Here is a 26,226-nt window from a genome sequence, read left to right as displayed (position 1 = left end):
TTATTTGACTGTCCATTAAAAAAAAAAAAAAAACTCTTCTGGGCGAATGGTTTTAATTTTTACCTATGTTTACTTAATTATGGGGTGGAACATTCCACAGTGAGAATGTGGGGGTCAGAAAAAACCATGCAGGAGCCAGTTGTCGCCTTTCCTCATGGGTCCCACAGCTCAACCTCAAACTGTCAGACTTGCCCATAAGTGCCTTTATCTGATGAGACATTTAACTACCTATGTCCAGATGGGTTTTAAATAGGATGCTGTTGGTACTGATTTTACTTTAATATGACTTTATTTTGTATGACTTACTTAATATCAAGTTGACTTTTGATTACCAGTCTGTAATAATTTAATAAATGAATGATTGATATACCTATCAGATTCCTATCTGTAAAGAGATAGGAAAAACATTATTTACACTTACTTCCAACACACATATATGAATGTATATGATTATGCATGCATATTTGATATGAGCATCAAGCACACTTGCTTTGACTTCCACTATGAAAGTGTGACAAGGAATAGAAAGAACATATACCTGTTTTATGTGTCTTCTCTTTGTTTAGTTCTGGAGCCTTTCACAATGAAGAGCATACAATCAGAATGCTTAAGTCCATCTTTGAAGGGGCATTGTCGGCTTTGTAGGTGAAATCTAATATTTAGGGATAAGCTTCCAGTACAGTCACTGTTCAGAATGTGTACTAACACACAGTCTATGCCAGACTATCCATTCAGTCATAACTTCATTCTAGAAATGTATTTCTAAATGTCTGAAGTGTGTTTCAGTGTTAATGTTAGTTCTTCTTCACAAAAAAATATCAGGTATATAACAAGCACTGTCTTTATAAAAACCAAAATTTGTCAATCATTTCTGAGTGATTTCAAGCAAGACATCACACATGTTTATTGGCAGCAAGTCATAGCTTAATTAATTGAGGTCATGATAATTTTTGATAATACATCAAATTTTTATGATAATTTCTGTGGCTTTCACAGAACTTTTCTGTTATCATCTTCTTGCCAAAGAAACAAAGTATTCAAATTTGTGATGTTAAATAAGTCAATTACATGGTTATAGAAAACAATCTAAGTCATTTTCCTTACCTAGTCTGTATTAGTTCATTTAGAAATATATGATTTTGCAATATGGTACTTTTATTTAAAATCTGAAATCCTACTAAGTGAAGACAAAATCTGGTGTTCAAGAACCTCACAGGTCCAGTTTGGTAAAATGGTAGTCACTGCACTTTCTGAGAGCTTTATGTCATACAAATGAGTGGCAATCCCATAACTTTTCACTATACAGAAGTTTTCAACACCTATTAGTTGCATATTACTAAATATTTTTTAGATAAACTATCTTGTGTTTTATGGCCCATCTTGAACTATAACTGCTCATATACCCAATTGTTAATTTTATTATTTAAGTGATAGCAACTAAAACTGTCCCCAGACAGTTTTGATTTTTGCTAAAGAGGTCATGTTACTCCTGTAAGATGACAAGCTCTTTAAGAGTGATCTCCTCTTCTAGTTCATTTCCCTTGAGATATTTCCGCATTGTTTTATATTATTCCATCTTCTCAAGAACCTTTAAAACAATTGTCCCAGAATTTCTTATAGGAAAAAGAATAAGGGGAAGAGAGGAATCAAGGAATCAAAGAAGGAAGGAACAAGGAAAGACTTCAATCTGTACAATGGTCTATTACATGAAATAACAGAAAGGTAGATTAAATTGAACAAGATAAAATCCAAGAATTTTAAAAATGATCAAACTTGATATACCCATCAAAATTAAGGAAAAAAAAGCCCAAGGGCTAAGAAATTTCCTCAGTAGTTAGGAGTGTTTCCTGTAGGAAACAATAACATTAACTCCTGAGTTCAAATCTCCAGAACCCACCCATAAAGTCAGGTGTGGCTATAATTGCTTATAGCTCTGGTGCTAGGGAGGAAAGGAACACGATCTGTAGGATTTACAAGCCACCAACCTAATTCAATTTTTAGTGAGAGACTCTGCCCGCAGGAAGAAGGCAGACAATGAAAAATAAGGCCTCATCCTTGTGTGGTCATGGGAGCATGCATCTACACACTCAATTGTGTATGTGTCACACACACATGTAAAACATGAATAAGCATGCAGAAAAATAAAATGGACAAATATTTAAAATATCAGGAAAAAAATAAACATTATATATCCTTGCATATCCTTGGCTGTCCTAGAACCAGGCTGGCCTTGAATTCACAAAGATCTGCCTGCCTCTGCCACCAAAGTGCTGGGATTAAATCATGAACCACCACTGCCAGCTAGGAAGACAATTTTTACTTAAAATTCAAAAACTAGGGGATGGAGAAATTTCTTAATATTTAATAGCAAACCATACTCTTGTGGAGAACATGAGTTCTATTCTTAGCAATCATATTGGGTAGTTTACAACTGCCTTTAATTTCAGCTCCAAGAGATCAAATGCACTATTTTTCCTCCTTGAACATCTGCACTCATGCAAACCCACATGTACAAACATATACACAAGTATGATAATTAAAATAAAATAACATAATAACAAATTAGTAATATCCAATAGTAATTTTCTTTATAGTGGTGTATATAATGTGAGAGCTATCTATCATTCTTTTCATTGTTATTAAAGCCATGGCATTTTTCTCACCATTGAGAAATACCACATGATAGTGAGATTATAAGCAATCTTGTGTCAAATTTGTGTAGAATTTCCAAATAAATAATTCATTGTTGACCCAAAAAAATCAACATCTCTACTCCTAGACCTTGATGTGAATGAACTAGCCTCTTTCATTTTCCTCTCATCCTTCCATTCTCTTTGATTTATCTCATGTGTCACCATTTGTGAAACATTAGACACATAGTAAAGATTTGTAAACAATATGGAAACAAAATGTTGTATATAATTTTACACTGTATATAATTATACACTGGATATAGGCACACCTTCAGAGAAAATAATCATAAATGATCTAAACTGAAAAGTGAAATAGGAAATTTGAATCTAGGTTTCCTAAGTGTGTACTTATTCTGTTGCTTAGGGATTTTTCTGATATTCTCCTGTTGCTACTTTCTTAGCTAGAAGTTCTGTTTTATGGGCTCATATAAAAAATAACATTGTTGTTGTTGTTTATTTGTGGTGCTAGTCACCAGAAATCCTCAACACACACACACACACACACACACACACACACACACACGCGCACTGAAATGCTCACTCTGTCCCTGTTGTGTCTGTTGGTCCTAAGAAATAGTTGCAAACTCCTGTGCTCACTTTAAACTTGCTAACTTCATCAAGGCCTTGCATGCCAGCACCAGGATACAGCATCTGGCTGCAAAGTTATTTAATCTGCTTGGGAGTTTATTGGTTTAAATCCATGACTAGCAATCATATAAAAATATGGAAAACCCAGATGTCTTTAAATTCCTTTAATTTTTTTTCTTTTGAAGCTGGAATACATTTCTCAACATTTCCCACACTCTAAAGAAATTCATATATTTCTTCCTTGCTTCCTTTTTCTCTTTCTTTATGAGGGCACTAGGGAATCAAATCTACACTATACCAAGATAGCTACTCAATTTTCTGACCTGAAAAACTTTTTTAAAGTTACTGTGCTCTAGGCTCTTAGCTGTAGAAACATTTCAATCATAGACAGGCTGACAAGACAGGCTCTTACAAGCAGATGCTGCATTATTTTAGACTTGTGTCTTTAATTTGAATCTATATTTGTGAAAACATAAGAAAATAAAATATGCCAAAATATATTCTTAATTGCCTTTGTCATATTATCAATAATTACTTAATGCTCAGTTCTCCAAAGATATATTAAGTTTAACATTACCAAATAGATTATATTTAACATGAAAAGGTTTTATACTTCAAATAGTTCAAATGTAAATGACACTGTAGGATTGTCACTTAGCTTGGTTTCATTTTAAATATAACAGAGATACTTAGAGATTAGGTGACTTGACAACCATTCATTACTAGGAAAAATGTCTGAGATTTGAAACCAGGATAACTGTATATAGAACTTAAACACATGATGCTCATAGTAATTGTTCTACTTTCTAATAGTTGGAAACTATGTTGTGGACAGTGACTGTGTCTACCTATGTATATTATTGTGCAGAATTAGTGACAAACCTTATAAAAACTACAAAAGTTTGACATGTCCACACAAAAATGTTACGTATTTAAATACTGAAATTCCATTACAATCCGGGACATTGGGAGGCTTGACCATTCATATCCAGCTGGCAGTAGTTTGGTGGTCCATCCTAAAATATTGTTATCTTTGCAAAATAAATAAAAAAAAAACTATTGCATCTTACCAAAAGTAGATCACTTCTAAACTAACTTCTTTCCTTCTCATGCTTCCAAGTACCAGGGAAGGTATTTGATGTGTTGTTGTCATCATTTCTTTCCAGCTGTTAAAATAGTGCTTCTTTTCTACATCAGATAGGTCTCACAAATACCCAAGACCTGCTCTGTTTGGAATGTGCTGCCTGTATTTCATCTGTAGGATGCTCTTCGTGCTTTAATTACTGCTGCTGAGAAAATGATATTGGAGTGTCTTTGCCAATGTTATTTTCCTCTCTAAGATGATATGTTGGCAATAAAATGGAAAATGTATTTCTATGTATGACTGCAGTGTGTCCTAGTTAATATTTAATAACTCTGCTAGCTACACAGCTTAGAAACTAATCTGTTTTCTTGATTCCTTTACCAGAAAATTCTGTTCCACTGAAAATCTAGAGATTCACAGGGACATATTGTACCCATTTCTAAAAAAGTAACAATGAAAGTGAAATGGAAGATGTAATCTTGTGTCAACTGGGTGATTCAGAATGTTCCCTTGGTCTCCATGTAGCCCAGGCCTCCTCCTTTGTGAAACAAGAGGACTAAGGAGGGGATCTCAAATCTTGTAGTCCCCCTAGCATTGAAATTCAAAGGATTTTGGGATTCACTCTCTGGTGATAAACACAGTAGTTAAAGGGATAAGTACAGTTTGTTGATTGCTAATATGAGTGTTTTTTATACAGATGGGAGTCTTTGCTCAGAAAGCATTAACAAATTCTCTTCCTTCTGATTCTCCTGCTCTCTGCTATGCTTGCTGGGTATGAAATGAACTTTTGTGGAAGATTTTCCACAATTTGAGTAGAATAAAAGACCAAACTTTGAAATAACACAATGAGAATTCTTATACCATTTTTCTTCAGAACGCTTTATTCTTGGCACATGATTGGTACTCCAAAGTTATGTGTGTGAATATGTATAATACTAGCTAATATACAGAAGACTGAGGTAAAGGGGATGAGTTTTGAGTTGTAGACTTCATTAACTATTAAGCAATTCTATGCAGCTAGTGTGACTATTTTCATTCATCTCTGTATCCTCCTAGACTAATCCAGTGTCTGATATAAAGCAGAAAGTTAATGGTTGCATATAGAGTTGATGAAAGAGACTACTATCGCTATGAGCATCAGGAATGAAATAATTCAACAGCCTTCAGTCACCTCAACAAAAACTTTCCTTTCCTTCAACAAACTTTATTCTGTTTTGTTTGAGGTGTTTTGCTTTGTTCTGTTTTTGTTGTTGTTATTTTCTAATGAGACAGAGAAAGAAAGGATGTGGACTTATGTGAGTAGGGAGCACGTGGAAGGAACTGTGGGAGATAAGACAGTTTTCAGAGTATATATGAAAAATCTATATCCAATAAAAATGATTCTGTTCTATTTTAAAACAAACAAACAAAAAAAAAAAAAAACAAGTGTTGTTAGGGTTTTCTGTCCTGCCTGGTTCCCACAATCACTAAGTCCAAAAGAAATCACACAGAGGTCTACATTAGTTATAAAGTGATTGACCTTGTTGCTCAGACTTCTTATTAAACCTTATAACTTATATTACCCATTATTCTTGTCTATGTTAACCACATGGTCCGGTACCATATTCAGAAGGGCAGTCCCATCTTGCTTCTTCTGTGGGTGGGTCAGGACTGTGGACCATGCTTTCCTCATCCCAGAATTATCCTGTTCTCATTGACCCACTTCTATTTCCTGTCTGGTCGTCCCACCTATACTTCCTGCCTGGCTGCTGGCCAATCAGCGTTTATTTAAAATATAATTGACAGAATACAGACCATTGTCCCACACCAACCAAGAATATATGTGGGGAAATTTGAAGAAGCCTCATTCATAAAGAATTTCAATGCTAATACAGCCTACCTGCCACAACCAGATTAAGCTTACTGTACTTTAAAGACAAACCCAAATTATCTAATTTGAGAATAATCTACAGTTGGGCTGCATGGAATTTGAGCTGGACTTAATCAGTGTAGGCCCAAATATACAACCTCATTGCATGATCAGGACAGAAATGTTGATGAACATGCCAAATGACCAAACTGTCTATTTTTCTGATCACTAAATTTTCAGCTCACTGTACATCTTTCTAGGAACTCAGACTCCAACTCCACAATAGAGAGCATCCAAAATCCCCATGCAAGTATGCTCTCACATACACAGTCTGGGAATAGTGGTATCAGTTGAATGCACATCTCTGTCTTCCAAATATGTTTCTACCTTACTGTCTTGAACTTGTGGACAAACTACATGAAGTGGCAAAAGGTATCTTTCAGATGAAGTAAAATTGCATACCTTAAAAGTAAAAGTGGCCTGCTGTGTTAACAATGTATTGAAAAATATTAACCACATAAGTTCCCAAAAGTAACGAAATGTTCAGATCCAGACTGTGACATCAGCTCTGAGTCATCCAGTAAGCTTTTCTGGCCTCTGCACTTGCACAATATATATACCTGCACATACAGGCTTACATAAACATATGTAAACACATACAAAAACACACATACACAAATAAGTAAATCTTTAAAATTTCTTCCAGAAAATTCTATATCATCCTCCATGACTATGCCCTCTGTTAGAATCATAAATTCTCCTTGTATTCTAACAGTCACATTACTACACAAACATACACATTTTGGGTCCAGACAAACAGTACCCTAAAAAGTATAATAATATTAGAAATCTATTTAATATTGTGAACCCAAGTCACACCATTCTGGTATTGGTTTTTGGTTGTTTAGATTGTGCCTCTTAACTGTTCAGCAATGCTTTGGAAATGCACAGCTACATTTTTCTGTTTCCCTTCTTCCTAGTTCTATACTTTCCTCCCTACCTAAGAATGATTTCTATAAATGTATCAAGAATAAACAAACAAAAAAACACTGTTTTTTTATACTACACTGATCATCGGAACCCCGGGATTCAATCCCACTTCATTCTGATGTGTTTGTATCCAATACTGTCTCAAGATTTTACATGCACACCTACTATGACACTATTTACAGCTTTACATGTCTCTGGAAATTTCTGAGTTCAGCAAAACAAAAGTGTTTTTCTGATTTCTTATATATTCACCTTCTAGCACAAAATCTGGCACAGAGTTGCTGGCTTCATGGATTTATTAAGCCCAAGATTGAATCTGAAGTGATAAAGTGTCCAAGTGCTTATTAAACTAACAGTGTCCTCTTGGGGAAATACAAAGGAGTACAGAATAGTCTATTATCATTCAAAGTTTGAGGAGAGATTTAGACAGTTGTGAGCTTCTAACAAATGAGTAAATGGATAGATCATTCAACTGGTATATAGCTATGTGAGTCAAAGCTGCAAAGTCCAAATCTCAAAATTCTTGGACTCAGAATTATCAGAAACCTACAAAATATATTGATGAATTTTTCTTTGAAAATGAATGTCATTATTTCAGAGAAGATAAGTCAAAATTATAAAACTGTGTATTAACCCAGAAAAGTATTTAGATTTTTAAAAGTTCTAAGCTTATAGTACTGATTAGGTTTGAACTCACGAAGTGCAGGTTGATCCCAAACATATGACAGTCCTCTTACATGCTCCCATGTGTTCGGAGTGCAAGGCTGAACCATCAGACTGGTTTGGAAACGTTGAGAACAAGTAACCTGCAGCTTATAATGTTGGTGAATCAGTTGTAATTTTAAAAATCAACAAATCCAGATGCAATCGTCTATGGAATTTTTAAATTAGAATGTGAGCAGCATAAAAACTAATGGTGCCATGCTTCAGCGTTTGGGGAAACATGCCTATAATATAAGTGCTTTCAAAAGTGTTTTCATCCGTGTTTTTGTGAGCTGGCAAGCAGCACTTCAGATGCAAAAGTGAGTCTTTCTTTCTGAGGATTGTATTTAGACAGGATTCTTCAAAAAGTCAATGTACAGTGGCAATTAAATATGACTCATTCCATGTTAAAACTTCAGAATGCATTTGCTGAAGTGAGCTTGCAAATAATTCATTTGCAAAAGCGAGCCTATAAAAATGCTCTGACACTCTGGTACCTCAAAAGAATATTTTATGATCATTACTGTTAATTATTAATTACTATTATTATTATTTGCATGCATGATAATAATTTTATTTTATTTTTGAATATATCTACCTCTCTGAAAATAAGATTTTGATAAGTAACATGCAAACATTCTTATATTGTTAAACCTTATGCTAATGTATGAAAATATTTTTGCTATGATCTCTGTCAGCTTTGTTTTATCTCATATTGAAAGTAGAGACTGTCCTCATAGAAACCAGCTCACTATGTTCCTTGGATGATGTGTCCTTGAGTGTATGAGTCACATCTTGATGAGCCTGTACACTGATAGGCTTGCCTGAGGTCTTCATTGACCTTCCTTTCCAAACAATGATGGGGTTCTTTACAGTGTGTGAAAAACAAACACACTTTGTTGATACTTTCATTTTGTATTTGGCCCTTCTGTCTTGCTGGTCTACCTGCTGAAACCTGGCTTATGTTTGTATAAAACTTGCTCTGATTAATACTTTCCCTTATTGTCTGTTCTAATGAGGTCAATAAAAACGTATGCACTATCTGGTTACACAAATTCCTGTTTCACGCTGTGTCTAGGTCTCAATATAGCATTCCATTTTGTTCACTGTGGTAAGTGTGAGTTTCCTGCTTGCCTGCGCTATCATTGCTGGGAGAACCCTATATTACCTATCAGTTCTGTGTTCACAAGCACTGACTTCAGCTGCCTCCAAGGCTTCATTTTACCTCAACAAGCCTACAAGACTCTCCGTATCCTTATTCATATATAAGAATTCTAACGGAAATCTCTTGTGACTGCCTTTTGCAAATGTCAGTATTCTTGGGATATACAAACGGCAATCACTTTATTTTAACATAATTTCTTCTGCTTCTCTATACAAAAAATATAAATGAAATAGAAACTTGATCTATATGAAAAGCCCACAAAATATTCCATAAGTCTCTCATATTTTTCTTTTTTTAATTTGATATGTATTATCTTGCTTTGGATAAATTTTAGATATAATATATACATTTACTTTCACTGTTTACAAAGATATCTATGTAAAATTAATAAGTCTTTTCTCCAAAAACTAGGAGATAAATATGAGGGATAAAACATCTGCTAATTATCTCAATATAGCCACATGATGATATATACATATTTTTAATAAAACATTGTGTATGGTACATACATATAACTTGATTTTTATTTTCAAACATTAATTCCAAAACTAAGATCACAATTGCAAAGAAAATACTGGGTAAAAACGAGGCTTAGCCCTCTAAGTAGAAGGGAAATGACAGAAATTTCATTGTGAGAGTCAGTGCTGATCCACTCCGATTTTTCAGTGACTTTTTTTTTTTAAAAAGGAGCTTCTTTTTAGCATGGTGACCTGTCATGTCATGTCTAATGTTGTACCTACTGTGTGCGTAGATATGTATATAATACTGGCTATATAATACATGTTCATTAAATGTCTATTGAATGAACTCAGTAAACCCAAATCTCACTGTCTATCTTTTTTTTAAATTTATTTATTTATTATGTTTACAAAGTTCTGTCTGCATGTATGCCTGCCCACCAGAAGAGGGCACCAGATCTCATAGATGGTTGTGAGCTACTATGTGGTTGCTGGGAATTGAACTCAGGACCTCTGGCAGAGCAGGCAGGGCTCTTAACCTCTGAGCCATCTCTCTAGCCCCTCACTGTCTTTATCTTTACTATACTAAGATAATTAGTCATCATCGTTTTAACTGTTAATGATTTTGTGACACTCATATATTTGTTATGGCAGTGTAAATACAGCACTTACAAAACTTAATTATCATAAGATTTCTCTTAAAGTGGGCATTATCATGATATTATTGATTAGAAACATATATCTCAGAGTGTTTTAAAGAATTATTTAAGATGGCACAACAATAAAATGCCAGAAATGAATTGAAAATCTGGATTTCTACATACAAAACCCACAACACCATAATTCAAGTTGCACAAGCACTGCTAGACACAACTCTGTCTTTAGAGAATAAAACATGTTCTTTTCCAAAAGACATTTAGTGTGTGTGTGTGTGTGTGTGTGTGTGTGTGTGTTTGATGTTCATGAGTATTTGTATGCTTGTATTTATGTGTTTCCATGTTCTTAGAGCCAGCAGAAAACAGAAGAAGGTATCAAAACTCCCTGAACTGGATATAGAACTAGTTGTCAGCTTTTGGGAATCAAACCCAAGTTCTCCACAAGAGATATAAGTGATCTTCACCACTGAGCCAGTCTCTAGCCCCAAAAGGACACTTGGTGTATGTAGTATGACTTGCTTGAATTACCCATGTAGAACATGCAAAACCAGAACTCACAGATATTCTCCTGCCTCTGCCTTCTGGCACAAATCTTCACTTTAAAGAATGCATATACAGTCCAAAAGGTAAGTCAGGTAAACTAGTAAACACAAACAAGTGAACCAACAAGAATTATACTGTAAAATACAGAGATAATTTTATGCTGATCACTAGAAGGATGGTAGACATTGGTGACCGAATTATAGTTGCAGAGGAGGAATTAGTTCTTAAGTTTCGCAACATAAGGTAATTATCTTGTACAAAAATTTATCATGCATTTAAAAATAATTATAAGAGAATCATTAAAAGGATCCCAACACATAGAAACATGTGAGAGGCTATAAATGCTAATTACTCTAATTTTTTCATTACATAGAAATACATAGCTATACTTAGATAATTGAATGAATATATCCAATTATCATGCTCTATTTCATAAATATATTCAAATATGGTGATGACTGAAAATTTAGAAAAAATGTGGAGTTACAACCTAAATTCTTTGCAAAGACCTTCAATTATGCTACAAATAAGACTACTAATAAGAACCAATAGATTGATTAAGTTATATATATAATAATAAATAACTTTTTAAGTACATGACTATAAAAGTGAAAAAGAGAAATTTTTCAAAAAATATTTATAAGACTAATTAGTAGAGCCCAGAACTGCATTCTATTTATACTTAATGAGAACACTGGTAGCAAAATAACCAGTAATTACGCAAATATGTTCACTTGTCCTCATATAAATAATATGTGAAATTCAAAATATCATTAAAAATGATTCAACTTTACATGAAGGTTCCACATGTTCATATCTGAACATAACAGTGGGATTAATTACAATTAAATAAGACATCCTGTCTAGGTTTTCGATCTATTTTTAACATTTTTAATGTACTTTACATACTGACCACAGTTTCTCCTCCGCCATCTCCTCCATTCCCTCCCCCACCACTCTTCTATGCCCTCCTCCACTTCTTTTCCAATTCTATTCAGAAAGGCACAGGCCTTCCATGGGAGTTAAGAAAGCCAGCCACATTAGGTTGTGGCAGGACCAAGCTCCTCCTCCTGCATCAAGATTGGGTTAGGCAGGGAGGGAAGGGAAGGGGGAGGAGGAGGGGAGGAGATGGAAATTTTTAATAAATAAAAAAAGAAAAAAAACTTTAGACTCACAAAGATAGTATGGATGATAGAATATTTTCTTTAATTTTGCCAATACAAATAGACAAAATATTATAACTGTAATTATTGCTTGATACCTGTTCTGTTATATGTAATTTTATGATGTTGAAATTAAAACGTTCCTTTTTAATAAGACAAAAAAATTTCTATCATCTCTTGACTCGCTGAATGTTGTTTGTAGATCAAGGTGTGATCGCTCTGCTTCTGCACCTGTCTCCTTGTCTTCTTTTGATTTCATACTACTTGGCCAGGATATACTCTTGACTTCTGAAACCATAAAACAAAATAAACCTTTGCTTCTTTAAAAAAAAAAAAAGATTGGGTTAGGCAACCCAGAATAGGGAATAGGTCCCCAAAAGCCACCTCAAGTGACAAGGACAGGTCCTGATCCCACTGCGAGCAACTCCACTAACAGACCAAGTCACACAACTGCCTCACACACACATGCAGAGGCTGTTTGATGGCCCCATTCCATACAGGCTCACTAGCTGTCAATCCAGTCAGTGAGCTCCTACATGGTTAGGTCAGCTGTCTGTGGATTCCCCTGTCATGACCTTGACCCCTCTGGCTTGTACAATTCTTCCTCTCGCTCTTCAGCAGGACTCATGGAGTTCAGCCCAGTGTTGGCTATGGGTCTCTGCTTATGTTTCCAACAGTTACTAGATGAATTTTCTCTAATGGCAATTAGGATAGTCACTAATCAGGATTACAGAAAGGCCAAATCAGGCATCCTCTCCACTATTGCTAAAAGTCTTAGCAGGGGTCATCCTGCGGATTCCTGGAAGCTTCCCTGGTACCAGGTTTCTCCCTACACACCAAATGCTCCCCCTCAAGATATCTTCTTCATTATTTGTTCCTTCTGTCATATCCCCCCCAAAATTATTCATCATGTTCTATACCTCACTGACACTCCCTAGTTTACCCCATAGATATCTTCTATTTTCCCTTTCCAAGAAAATTCATGCATCTCTCTTCTTGCCTCTGCAGGGTCATGGACTGTAGCCTGGTTATCCTTTACTTTACAGGCAATATCCACTTATGAGTGAATATATACCATGTTTGTCTTTCTGGGTCTGGGTTGCCTCACTTGGATGATGGCTTTCTAGTTTCATCTATTTGCCTGCAAATTTCATTAGATCATTGTTTTTTACAGTTTAGAAATACTCTATTTTGTAAATGCACCATATTTTTCTTATACATTCTTCATTGAGGGACATCTGGGTTGTTTCTGGCTATTACTAATAATGCTGCTATGAACAGAAATGAGCAAGTGCCCTTGTGGTATGATTGAGCATCCTTTGAGTATATATACCCAAGACTGGTATAGCTAGGCCTTGAGGTAAATCAACCCCCATTTTTTTTAGAAATAACCACAATGATTTTCAAAGCGGCTATACAAGTTTTCACTTTCACCAGCAGTGGATAAATGTTCCCCTAACTCCAAATCCTCTCCAAGACAGACTGTCATTAACATTTCTGATCGTAGCCATTTTGACAGGAGTAAAATGGTATCTCAGAACCATTTTGATTTGCATTTCCCTGATGGCACAAGATGTTGAATAATTCTTTAAGTGTATCTCAGCCATTTGAGATTCTTCTATTGAGAATTCTCTGTTTAAATCTGTACCCCAATTTTTAATTGGATTCTTCAGTGGTTTGATGTCTAGTTTTTTGAATCCTTTATATATTTAGAGATCAGACCTCTGTCAGATGTGGAATTGATGAAGATCTTTTCCCATTCTGTAAGCTGCACCTTTATCTTATTGACAGTTTTCTTTGCCTTAAGGAATATTTTCAGTTTCATGAGGTTCCATTATTTTAAATTGTCATTTTCAGTGTCTAGACTGCTGGTGTTCTATTCAGGAAGCTGTTTCCTGCGCCAATGTGTTCAATACTACTTCCCACCTTCTCTTCTATCAGATCCAATGTCACTTGATATATTTTGAAGTCTTTTATCTGCTTGGACATGAGTTTTATACAGGGCAATAGAAAGGTATCTATTTGCATTTTTCCACAGTGAAACATCCAATTATGTCAGCACCATTTGTTGAAGATGCTTTCTTTTTTCTATTGCACAATTTTGGCTTCTTGATCAAAAATCAGGTCTTCATATATGCGTAGATTTATGTCAGGATCTTCTATTTAATTCCATTGTCCATCTGTCTTTTTCTGTCAAAACCATGCTGTTATTATTACTATAGTTCTTGCATAGAGCTTGAAGTCAAGTGTGGTGATAACTCCAGAAGTTCCTTTATTAACAAGATCATTTTAGCTATTCTGGGTTTTTTGTTTTTCCATCTGAAGTTGAGTAATGTTGTTTCAAGATCTGTGAAGAATTGGGTTGGAATTTTGATGGGGATTACATTATATCAATAGATTGCTTTTGCTAAGATTGCTATTTTTACTAGGTAGATCCTACTGGTCTGTAAGCATGGGAGATCTTGCCATTTTGGACCTCTTCTCCAATTTCTTTCTTCAAAGACTTGATGTTCTTATCATATAGATCTTTTGCTTGTTTGGTAGAGTTAGGCCACAATACTTTATTTTAGCTGTGGGTAATGTAAAGAATGTTGTTTCTTTGATCTCTTTCTCAGCTCATTTATCATTTTTTTTATGTTTTTTTTTCTCATGGTTTATTTTTTTTTATATTTAAAAATTTCCATCTCCTTCCCTCCTCCTCCCCCCTCCCTCCCCTCCTTCTCCCCCTTCTCTCCCCTCCTTCTCCCCCTTCCCTCTCCTCCCCTCCACCCATACCTCCCCTCCCTCCCTCTCAAGGCCAAGGAGCCATCAGGGTTCCCTACTCTATGCTAAGACCAAGGTCCTCCCAACTCCCCCCAGGTCCAGGAAGGTGATTGACCAAGCTGAGAAGGCTCCCACAGAGCCTGTCCATGCAGAAGAAATAGAGCCCAGCACCATTGTCCTTTGCTTCTCAGTCAGCCCCCACTTTTGTCCACATTCAGAGAGACAGGTTTGGTTGCATGATCCATCAGTCCCATTCCAACTGGAGTTGGTGATCTCCCATTAGTTCTGTCCCACCGTCTCCATGAGTGAATGCACCCCTCACGTTCCTGACTTTCTTTCTCATGTTCTCTCTCCTTCTGCTCCTCATCAGGACCTTGGGAGCTCAGTCCAGTGAGCTTTTCTTTGTTGTTGTTGTTGTTAATCTTGTATCCAGCCACATTCCTGAAAGCGATTATCTGCAGAAGGAAATTCCTGGTTGAATTTTTGTGCCCACTTTTTATACTATCATATTGTCTGCAAATAGTGAAAGTTTGACTTCTTCCTTTCCAATTTGTTTCCCCTTGAACTCCTTTTGTTCTTATGGCTATAGCTATGAGTACTATATTCTATATTGAATAGATATGGAGAGAACAGACAGCCTTGTCTTCTTTCTGATTTTAGTGGCATTCCTTTGAGTTTTTCTCCATTTAAGTTGATGTTGGCTGTCAGCTTGCTGCATATTGCTTTTATTATATTTAAGTATGTTCCTTGTATCCCTGATCTGTCCAAGACCTTTATCATGAAGGGGTTTTGGATTTTGTTAAAAGGCTTTTACAGCATCGAATTAGATGATCATGTGGGCTTTTGTCCTTCAGTTTGTTTATATAGTGGGTTTCACTGACAGATTTCATATGTTGATCCATCCCTGTATCTCTGGGATGAAGGTTATTTGATGATGGTGGATGGTTTTATTTATGTTCTTGGATTCAGTTTGCTAGTATTGTATTGAGTATTTTTACATCAATGTTCATGAGAAAAATTGGTCTGTAATTCTCTTTTTATGCTACATCTTGGAGGGGTTTGAACATAAGGATAACTATAGTTTCATAAGAGTTTGTTACTGGTCCTTCTGTTTCTATTGTGTAGAACAATTTGAGGAGTATTGGAATTACCTCTTCTTTGAAATTCTGGTAGAATTCTGTGCTGAAACCATCTGGCCCAGGTCCTTTGTTTGTTTGTTTGTTTCTTTCTTTCTTTCTTTCTTCCTTCCTTCCTTTCTTTCTTTCTTTCTTTCTTTCTTTCTTTTTTTCCTATGGTGATATGCAAGATACTCATGAGTATGGCAATAGGATCTGGACATTTCTGGCACCCTCTCCTCAGCTGCCCAAGGACCTAGCTGGGGGCGTCCTCTGGACACCTGGGAACCCCTCTAGAGTCACTTGGGGGAATAGGATGGTTGGGATATAGGAAGGGTGGATATGGGAACAAGGAATTATATATCTTACTTAAGGGAGCCATTCTAGGGTTGGCAGAGTATTTTTTTTTTGGTTGGGTAACTTTTAATGACTTTTTCCCTGTCCTTAGGGATTATAAGTCTATTTATACTGTTTCTGTAGTCTTGGTTTAATTTTGGTATGTGGTACCTAGACAGAAATATATCAGTTTGTTTCAGATTTTTCAATTTTGTTGAATACAGGTTTTTGAAATAAGGCCTAATGATTCTTTAGATTTCCTCAGTGTCAATTGTTATGTCCTTCTTTTATTTCTGATTTTGTTAATTTGGATATTCTTATTTACTGTTTTTACTGAGTTAAATATTTTTCCCACTCACCTTCCTTCCTCCCTTCCCACCTCCTCTGTGTCCCCCTAGGCTCCCAATTCTCTGCAGCCGTGGACTGTAGTCTGGTTATCCTTTGCTTTGTTTTATGTCTTATATCCACTTCTGAGTGAGTATATACTGTGTTTGTCTTTCTGAATCTGGGTTGCCCCACTCAGTATAGCTTTTTTTTTTCTAGTTCCATCAATTTGCCTGAAAATTTCTACCTTTTGCTTAGTTTGGATAAGAATTTGTCTATCTTATTGATTTTGAAAGAAATAACCCTTTGCTTTATTGATTCTTTATATCATTCTCCTTATTTCTATTTTATTGATTTCAACCCTGAGTTTGGAGTTTGATTTTTTTCCTGACATCTACTTCTTCTGGATAAGTGTGCTTCCTTTTGTTCTAGAACTTTCAGGTGTGTTATTAAGTAACTAGTGTGAGATTTCTCCTATTTTTTATATAGGTTCTTAGTGCTGTGAGCTTTCCTTTTAGCACTGCTTTCATAGTATTCCATTCGTTTGGGTATGATGTGGATTCATTTTCATCATCATTTACTTTATTTCTTCCTTGACCCAGTGGTAGTTCAGTTAAGAACTGTTCAGCTTTCAAGTGTTTTATGGTTTTCTGTAGTTAGTTTTATTGTTGAATTCTAACGTTACCCCATGGTGATCTGATAAGATACAGAGGGTTATTACAAATTTTATATCTGTTGAGATTTTCTTTGTGTCCCAGTATGTGGTCAATTTTAGAGAAGGTTCTATGCGGTGTTGTGAAATGTTCTGTAGATGTCTATTAAGTCCATCTGAGTTATAGCATATTTCTGTTAAGTTTGTCTGGCAGAACTGTCCATTGGTGAGAGTATGGTGTTAAATTTTCCCACCACTAATTGTGGGGTTTGATGTGTGATTTAAGCTTTAGTAATATTTCTTTTACAAATTTTGGTGATCTTGTATTCGGGGCATAGATAGTCAGAATTGAGACTTCATCATGATGGATATTAACTGTGATGAATGTCCTCCATTTCTCTTGATTAATTTTAGTTTAAAGTCTATTTTTGTAGATAATAGTATAGCTACACAGGTTGAAATATGTTTCTTGTATGCAGCACAAGAATGGATCCTGGTTTTGTATTCTATATGTCAACCTGTGCCTTTTTATTGGAAAATTGAGTCATTGACCTCTAGAGATATTAATGACCAATGATTGTTATTTCCTGTTATTTTGGGGGTTTAGTGGTAGTAGTAGTTGTTGTTGTTGTAGTAGTAGCAGCAGCAGCAGCAGCAGCAGTAGCAGTAGTAGTTGTGTTTCCTTTCTTTGTGTTTTGCTGATGTGCAATTATCTATTACCTGTGGTTTTGTGGATATAGCTAACTTCTTTGGATTGGAGTTTTCCTTCTAGTACTTTATTTAGGGCTGAAGCTGTGCAAAGGTATTGTTTAAATCTGGTTTCGTCATGAAATATCTTGGTTTGTCTGTCTATAGTAATTGAAAGTTTTTCTGGGTATAGTGGTCTGTGCTGGCATCCATGGTCTCTTAGTGTCTGTAAAACGTCTATCTGGGACCTTCTGGATTTTGGAGTCTCCATTGAGAGGTCAGGGCTAATTCTTACAGGTCTGCCTTTATATGTTACTTGGACTTTTTCTTTGCAGATTTTGATATTCTTTATTTATTCTGTATTTTCAGTGCTTTGATTATTATATGGTTTTTATAATATTGCTTCTTTTTGTTTCAGCCTGTTTGCTGTTCTTTGAGCTTCTGGTACTTTCATAGGCATGCCCTTTATTGGTTGGGAAAGTTTTCTCCTATGATTTTGTTGAATATGTTTTCTATATTTTTGAGATGGAATTCATTTCCTTCTATCCTTATTTTTCTTATATCTGGTCTTTTCTTGGTATCTTAGATTTTCTAGATGTTTTGTGTTAGGAATTTATTGGATTTAGCATTTTCTTTGATCATTTTCTTTGATCAAACACCCGAGATTGCTCTTCCATCTCTTGTATTTTTTTGGTGATACTTGCATCTGTAGTGCATGTTCACTTACCTGATATTTCCATTTCCAGAATTCTCTAAGTATGTGTTTCCTTCTTGTTTCAATTTCAATTTTTAAGTCTTGAACTATTTTCTTCAACTGTAAGATTGTTTTTTCTTGACTTTTTCAAAAAGGGATTTATTGATTTCTTTCATTTTTTGTCTTTTCCTCGATTTCTTTAAGAAAATTTTTCATCTCCTCTTTAAAGGCTTCTATCATCTTCATAAAGTTATTGCTAAGGTCACTTTCTTGTGCATCAGCTGCATTAGAATGTTCAGGTCTTACTGATGTAGGTACACTGGGTTCTTGGAATTCCAAATTGCCCTTTCTATTGTTGAATGTATTCTTACACTGGCATTCACTCAATTGCTTTTTCCAACTTGTATATGTTATACCTTTGATTATGTAGTCTTCTGTGGTTGTTGGGCAGGGTTGGCCATGGGGAAGTTGGCTATGGGGTTGGAAAGTGGAGTCTTGGAGAAACAGAATCCAGTGGTTTTTGGTGATTGAGGTATTCCATGGGAGCAGATTTCTCACCTGCTTTCCAGTTGTTGGTGACTGCTGGTTTTCTTCCTTTCAAATATTCCAAACAAGTTACTCAGTCTAAAAGATCATCTCAAAAATCCCCAAAGAAATGTAAAAACCACCATAATTTTCTCATTCCTTCTACTTTGATCTCATCCATCATTAGCAAAATGTAGTTATTCCTATATGTTGATGATAGAAAATGCTGCTTTCTGTGCTCTGTATTTAATATGATTGCCTATATAAACCTTAAAAGTGTATCTACATTGATGAAGTCTAGTGTATGAACAGCAAGTGTTACAAACACAAAAAGCAAAATGAAACTGAGTCATGGTTGCCAAAGTGATCAAGGTGTGTGGAGATTAACGAAGACAGCATAATGAGTATTATCAAATCTGTATTTTTGTTGTTGAACGCATTTAGTGAAAGACTAGAGATTCATGTACTTAAAACAAACAAACAGCAATAGCAAAACCTCTTCCTTTATAAAGTTTTTAATCTGAGCACAGCCATCAGAAAATGGTCAAAAATCTGTGTGGCAAACAATATCCTAGAAAATATGGCCTGTAGAGAAAGGGGAAACAGTAAAGGCAAATAGTAATTTGTCATTTTAAATAGGAGGTTTATGAAAGGTTAATTTGAAACTATGACATTTCACCCACGGCTTAAAGCAGGAGAGAACAAGAAACATATACAGTCTTGTATTTCAAGAAATGGGAAGTTCATGGCTTCGAAGACACTCAACTGGCATTTTGGCTACTACCATCTCATCTTCTTATGTTTTTCCTTATAGTTAACATCGCTTTCCTTCTCTTATTTTTCTATTTTGCCAATAAGGCCACCACACATTGAACTAAAAAATTAGGAAGAGCATCTAGGCATGAACTGGCATCTAGGAACACATTCTATTTGGAGGAATACCTTGCTCAGCTGAGATATATGGGAGAGGGCCTTGGTCTTGCCTCGAAGTGAAGTGAAATGTCAGTTTTGTTGACTTTCCATGGGAAGTCTTACACTTTCTTAGGAGTAGATGGGGAATAAGGTGGGGGAAAAATGGGGCAGGAGGAGGAGAGGGAGTGGGAATAGGGATAGCTATGTAAAATGAGAAAAGATCATACTAAAAAAAGTTCTTAGGAAAAAAGAACAACTATAAAATTTCTCAAGATATAGCACTATCTTCAAATGTTACAAATTATGTATTTCATGATGATATACAGCATATTTATGAGTACTGAGAATGGAAAGTATTAGACAAGGTAGAAAAATGAATTATTTGTATGCATCTCAGTTGCTCTGTTTCAGTAGAATAAAATCAATAGTTTTTTTTTTTTTTTAAAAAAAATGGTACTAGTTACTTTGTGTTCTTTCATGCATTTATCCATTTGTCATATAAATAAGAATTTAAATTAATGCTTGAACTGTGCTTAACTCTATGCTAAGCATTTGAAATACCTATCAAATAACAGAGATGTAATTACAATATAAGGGAAGGGAAAGCCAGTAGGAAGAATGTGAGAGTTCCATACAGTCACAGCACCCATTTCATACCGTTGCCTTTTAGATTCTCCATCTGAACTGATCTGTGCCTCTGTCTCAGGAACAACTAGAAGTGCAGTGGCAGCAACTCCTTGCCAGTATGCAATAATTCAACTCATTCTCATTCAGATTCACTGAGGGTCTTAAAAACCCATTCATAGTTATGGATAACAAATCTGACAATATAAGAAGCTTGCCAAGGATCACACAGTTACTATATCTGTATTTGAAATAAGAACATATGAGTGCTATTTGTACCATATCACACACTTCTATTTATGTTACTTTTCTTTCTATTCATTAAAATGGCTTAAGGGAAAATAGTGTGGATGTGTTTAATTTTAATTTTTCTCAGTATGGAAAATTCACATGTATAGTAAATAGACATCATAATATTTTATTTATAAAACACACATGGGGCTGGAAAGACGGCTCAGATGGTATAGAGATAGTCTTACAAGCATAGGTCATGGGTATGACCCCTAAAATTCACATGAAGAAAAACATCCTGGTAGTGTAGCATATTCTGGGAAGGCAGACAGGTAGATCCTTTCAGCTCACTGGACAAAAGAGCTGCCCTGGGTACCTCTTCAAATGCATCAACATACATGCACACTGACACACATGTGCACCCACAGGAACACCTATGTGTATACATATACACACATAATGCATATATGCTATATACACACAAAGAGAAACATAATTTAGATAAGACTCGGGTATTTATATAATGTTATTGTACATGTTTTATCAGGAATCTTACTGTCTCCCCTATACGTGTGCTGCATTCTCAGTTGATTGTATTCATCCCATTATTTTGATCTTGAATCTCAACTTCTCCAATGAATCAAAAACTAAAATCTGGACTGACAAAGATTATTCAGAAATTTGAGCCTATTCTAATTACTTCAATTATCACCATGTCTTTTACATAATAAGTGTTTGGCAATTAATTCTGTGTCAATATATTATATACTATGGCAATGTACCATACTACTCAACATAAATAGAACACATATGTTAACTGGTTTATTTTTTACAATGTTATTAGTATAGTCTTGTGTACATAGACACATGTAGGAGTATATAACAACTAGAAATGGTCTTTAAATAATCCTTTTCAAAATCATCATATTGTTTAAGGTAAAAAAAATTAAAGTGAGTCTTTTAGTTTATAATTGAGATATATTACACGGTTATGTTGAAATTAGGACTTTGTTCTCATTTTTTATTCCTATATTGGATCCTTCTATTCATATTCAATAAGTATTTATTGAACGGAACTGAATTCTACATATGTACATGAAGTATATATAAAGTGTATTTTCATATACTGAGAAAAACTTAAAATAGCATTGGTGGTATGCATTGCCTTGCAAAGCCAGAATATAATAAGCAAAAGCAGAAAGGTCTACACCTTGTACAACCTACTCAGGAACTTTAAATAGAATAAATATTTGAAAAAAATTCATGAGTGACAATGGAGTCAATTGTTCTCACCATGTCAAGATTGACATTTATATTCTGCATCATGAATATGTGACAATCATTTGCTTGAGTCACCATCCATGACATTTAATTCTTTCCTTAACACACTATCGTTAAAAAAAAATTGAAGATCATCTCTCACCTCTCCTTTGAGTAATACATCTCCATCCCCTCTGATTAAGAGCCTCCTTGATGGACTCCCCCTCATCCCCAATCTTTCTTCGTTTTCCCAAAGAACAACGTGACAAGAGTTTGTCAGGAAATGGAGTTAAGGTTTATGTGTCAAAGCTCAGTGTCTCTCTTGACGTGGGAGAGCCAGAGGTTCACTCTGTGGGAGCTGCTTCATTATGAACACAGAGCTACAAATAGCACTGGGCCTCTGACCTCTTGGTTCACTGCAGACTTCCATCTAAAGGTGAAGTCAAGGGGAAGTGGGGAAATGGCTGTATGACAGTTGAAATCTATTTTTTGCATTTTGAGAATGTCCTACATGATTAATAAATTTATATCATTTTCATTGCACTCTTTCTCTCCTCCAACTCCTTCCATGTGTTCTTCCTACTCTTTCTTAAACTCGTTACCTTCTCTTCTTTTATTATTAATGTTGGTGCTGCTGCTGCGTGTATGTGTGTGCCTGTGTGTGTGTGTGTGTGTGTGTGTGTGTGTGTGTAAGTTCAGCCTACAGAGCCCATTTAGTGTTGTTCATGTGTATACATGCTTATCCATGAACACTTGGGATTGAATAATCTTGCTTGTCTCTGAAGAAGACTAATTCTTTCCCTCTAGCAGCTAATAATTGCCTGTAGATCCTCATCTAGAGGAGAAGCTTTAAGACTTTCCTAGTCTACATTGGTTTGTCAATTTGTGTTGATCCTTAAAAGGCTCAGAGAACATTGTTAGAGCAAGAGACAGAAGGAATATGAATATTTTGAAATATAAATATATATGTATTTTACAGACCATAATGCTTTCAAAAAGTCAACTAAATTTACAAGCTCTATAAGGATAGCGTTTTGTTTCCCTGCTTATTTACAATTCCCTAAACATTTTATTTCCTTGGATAGACGCTGATTCTTTTTTTCCTAAAGTGCTTTTTCTTAACCTTTCTCTTAGTGCCCATCTCTCAATGATGAGTACTCTCACATCTTATATTTGTGAAAATGATATACTTTCATACTCATTTTGGAAAAATATTTTTGCTGGTCAGAGGGTTTAAGTTAACAGTTTCTTTAAAGGTTTTTTTTGCATTGTTTTATCTTGTTTTGTCAGTAGAATACCTTATGAATAATGGTTCTTGTTCCTCTTTCCTGTATTTTTATCCCTTAGAATTTCTTCTGCCTTTAATCTTTGTGTCTCTAGAAGAGGTGGATCAGTTTTGGCTGTATATGCAATGCACCATTACTTTTCAGCAATAACATCATGTATCTCTTCTCTACTGAATATTTCTTGAATCTTAGTGACTTACTTACATTGGTGTTTTTATGTAAGAGTTTTTATTATGCTTGAAAAGTTTTTTCAGCAATTTTTCTATCAGTATATTTTCTGTACATTCTATACCTGTAACAAATGTATAGTTTTATCTATCACAAAGCTAATGTATTCCTTGTTTATATGCATTTTTGGTCTTTTCATCTGTATTTCTCTGGGACAGTTTTTATGTTTTTTAGTCATACTGACTCCTATGAGGTCTATTATATTTTTAATGGGATTGACTATTTTTTATTTGATTTAATATAATTCCATTACTAAGAAATTTAATTTAGTATATTTTACCATCCATATCTTTTAGCACATTTATGCTTTTCCTTTAAATTTATTGAATATACACACTTCACGAATGTATTTATACACACTGCTCAAGGTTTTTATCTATGAGTTCTTTTATCCAGGTCTACGGTACTGCTACAGTAGTTTATCTGTGGCAATACAAATGGAGAACGTAATGCCCCACTCCGCAACAAGTTACAATTGCTACAGTCACTCTGAGAGGTAAGCGGTCTCATGGGACCCTCCCTCATCCACAAGGGAATGTTGATAGGCCCAATCTTGTACAAGTCTTGTGAAGATAAGGATGGCTACAATGAGCTCATGGGTGTGGTGATCATCATTTCAAAAATATATTGTTTTGTGGTATGCCTTCCCATCCAGTGCTCTTGCTCTCTTTTCCCCCTTCTTTTGAGATATTACCTGTGCCTTGGAGGAGGTGTTAATTACATTTATCTCAGCTAGATTCCAACTCTCCACCATCACTTATTCCCAGCACTTCATCCAGTAACAGATTACAGCATTGGCAACTGTCTACTGTAGTAAGAAGCACTGAATACATTTCCACCTATGCTTAGGACAATTAGTACTGATTAAACTCAGTAACGACACACCCCCAAAAAGTATATATACTTGTATTCTTCCATAAGAGTTAGAACTTGCCTGTTATTAACTAGCCTCATTAATGTGTGTGTGTGTGTGTGTGTGTATGTGTGTGTGACATGTGTACATGAAGAAGCTGATGTCCACATTTTGTGTCTATCTCAAATGCTCTTCATTTGTATTTTGTTTGCTTTTTTCAGACAAACTCTCTTACTGAATTTGAAACTATAACTTTTTCTTGATCCTGTTTGGCCAACAAGTTTGCCACCTGCCCCGCTTCATGTCAGTTCCTTTTACAGACTAAGTAACGTCTTCAACCTCCTGTGCTGATCAGTTCACATCAAAAGACCTGGTGGTAAATCTCAGCAAAGCTATAGCTTCTTTGTCCTGTGCTTCCTTCTCTGGTTCTCCAAATCTCAAATTATAATTTGTTTAACTCTTCAAATTTTGATCACTGTCTACTCTATTGAGGAAGCAAGTTCTCTTTGGTTTCTTCTTTCTGCACTGCAGCCACAAATTTTCTTATGAAAGGACAGTCAAACGAATTTATACCATTTGCTCACATGAATGCAGAAGGCTTCCAACAATGTAACAGTGTCTAAAAATTGTTTCAAATATTTTCTTTGTTTTCATATATTTGCTAAACTTGGTAAATATTTTACAAACACAAAGATTGCACATTTTGCTTGCTTTTCTTTATTCTGGAGAATTTATGTACAAATACATACCCCCAATATGACACTATAGCCAGTTAGTGCTGTCCATATGTTCATGGTATGGGGCCATCCATATCAAAGCATTGGAGTCACATAAGTGGGTACATCTTCATCAAAGAATAGTTCTATATACTGTCAAGAGCTCCTCAGAAAGGGGTGGGACATTTTTTTGTCATGTGTCATGGAGGTCCTGCTGTTTTGCAACTGTAGATTTGCCCTTTCACATGCTCCAACATATGAAGTTGGGGTGGGCCAACTCAGAGCCCTGTTTCTAGACCTGGGAAGTAGCTGGGTTGGTCAGCTCCTGTTGGAAGGAGGCTGCTTGTTCTTCTTAGCTACTTGGCTAGCTTACACAGAAACTGTATTAATTTAATCACTTCTTGGCCCATTAGCTCTAGCTTTTTATTGGCTAACTCATATTATTTAACCCATTTCTATTAATCTGTATATTCCCACGTGGCAGTGACTTACTGGGTAACATTTCTAGCATCTGTCTCAGGCAGCTCCATGGCTTCTCTGTGACTCTGCCCTTCTTTCTCCCAGCATTCAGCCAAAGCTTTCCCTCCCTACCTAAGTTCTAAGCTTGCTATAGGTCCAAAGCCATTTCCTTATTCATTAATGGTAATCACAGCACACAGATGGGACTCCCACATCAAGCTCATTAGCTTTCCCCCGTTGTCACTACCCAGATAAGCTTTCCAGCACTGCTTAAACTAGCTGACCCAATGAAACCTGCATCAAAAAGCAGGGCCAGTTCTGTTCTCAGGCCTCCAGATCCAGGTCCCCCTCACTTACATAACCAGGGACTGTTCTATTATTTTACCCAAGGAAGGTGAGAACCCTCCCTCCTGATTGCAGTAGGGAGATACATAGAAGGAGAGCAACAGCTATCTTGCTCTCATGCCCTCAGGACTGACTCACCTACTTCCCTACAACAGAGTCATCTCTAGTGTGCTGCCCAGGCCAGATGCAGAGCCTATTCTCCTCTGTGCTGCTTTGTTTGTTTGTTTGCTTAGTTTTGTTTGTTTGGATGGTTCAGCTTTCCAATTTTTCTTTTTGAATTTGATTGGAACGGGTTTGAAAGGACAGAGGACAGTTGCCAAGAGAT

The sequence above is a fragment of the Arvicola amphibius genome, chromosome 5 (assembly GCF_903992535.2).
Source record: "Arvicola amphibius chromosome 5, mArvAmp1.2, whole genome shotgun sequence".
Lineage (NCBI taxonomy): Eukaryota > Metazoa > Chordata > Mammalia > Rodentia > Cricetidae > Arvicola > Arvicola amphibius.
The sequence above is the reverse complement of the archived record's forward strand: the minus strand, read 5'-3'. Positions refer to the sequence as shown.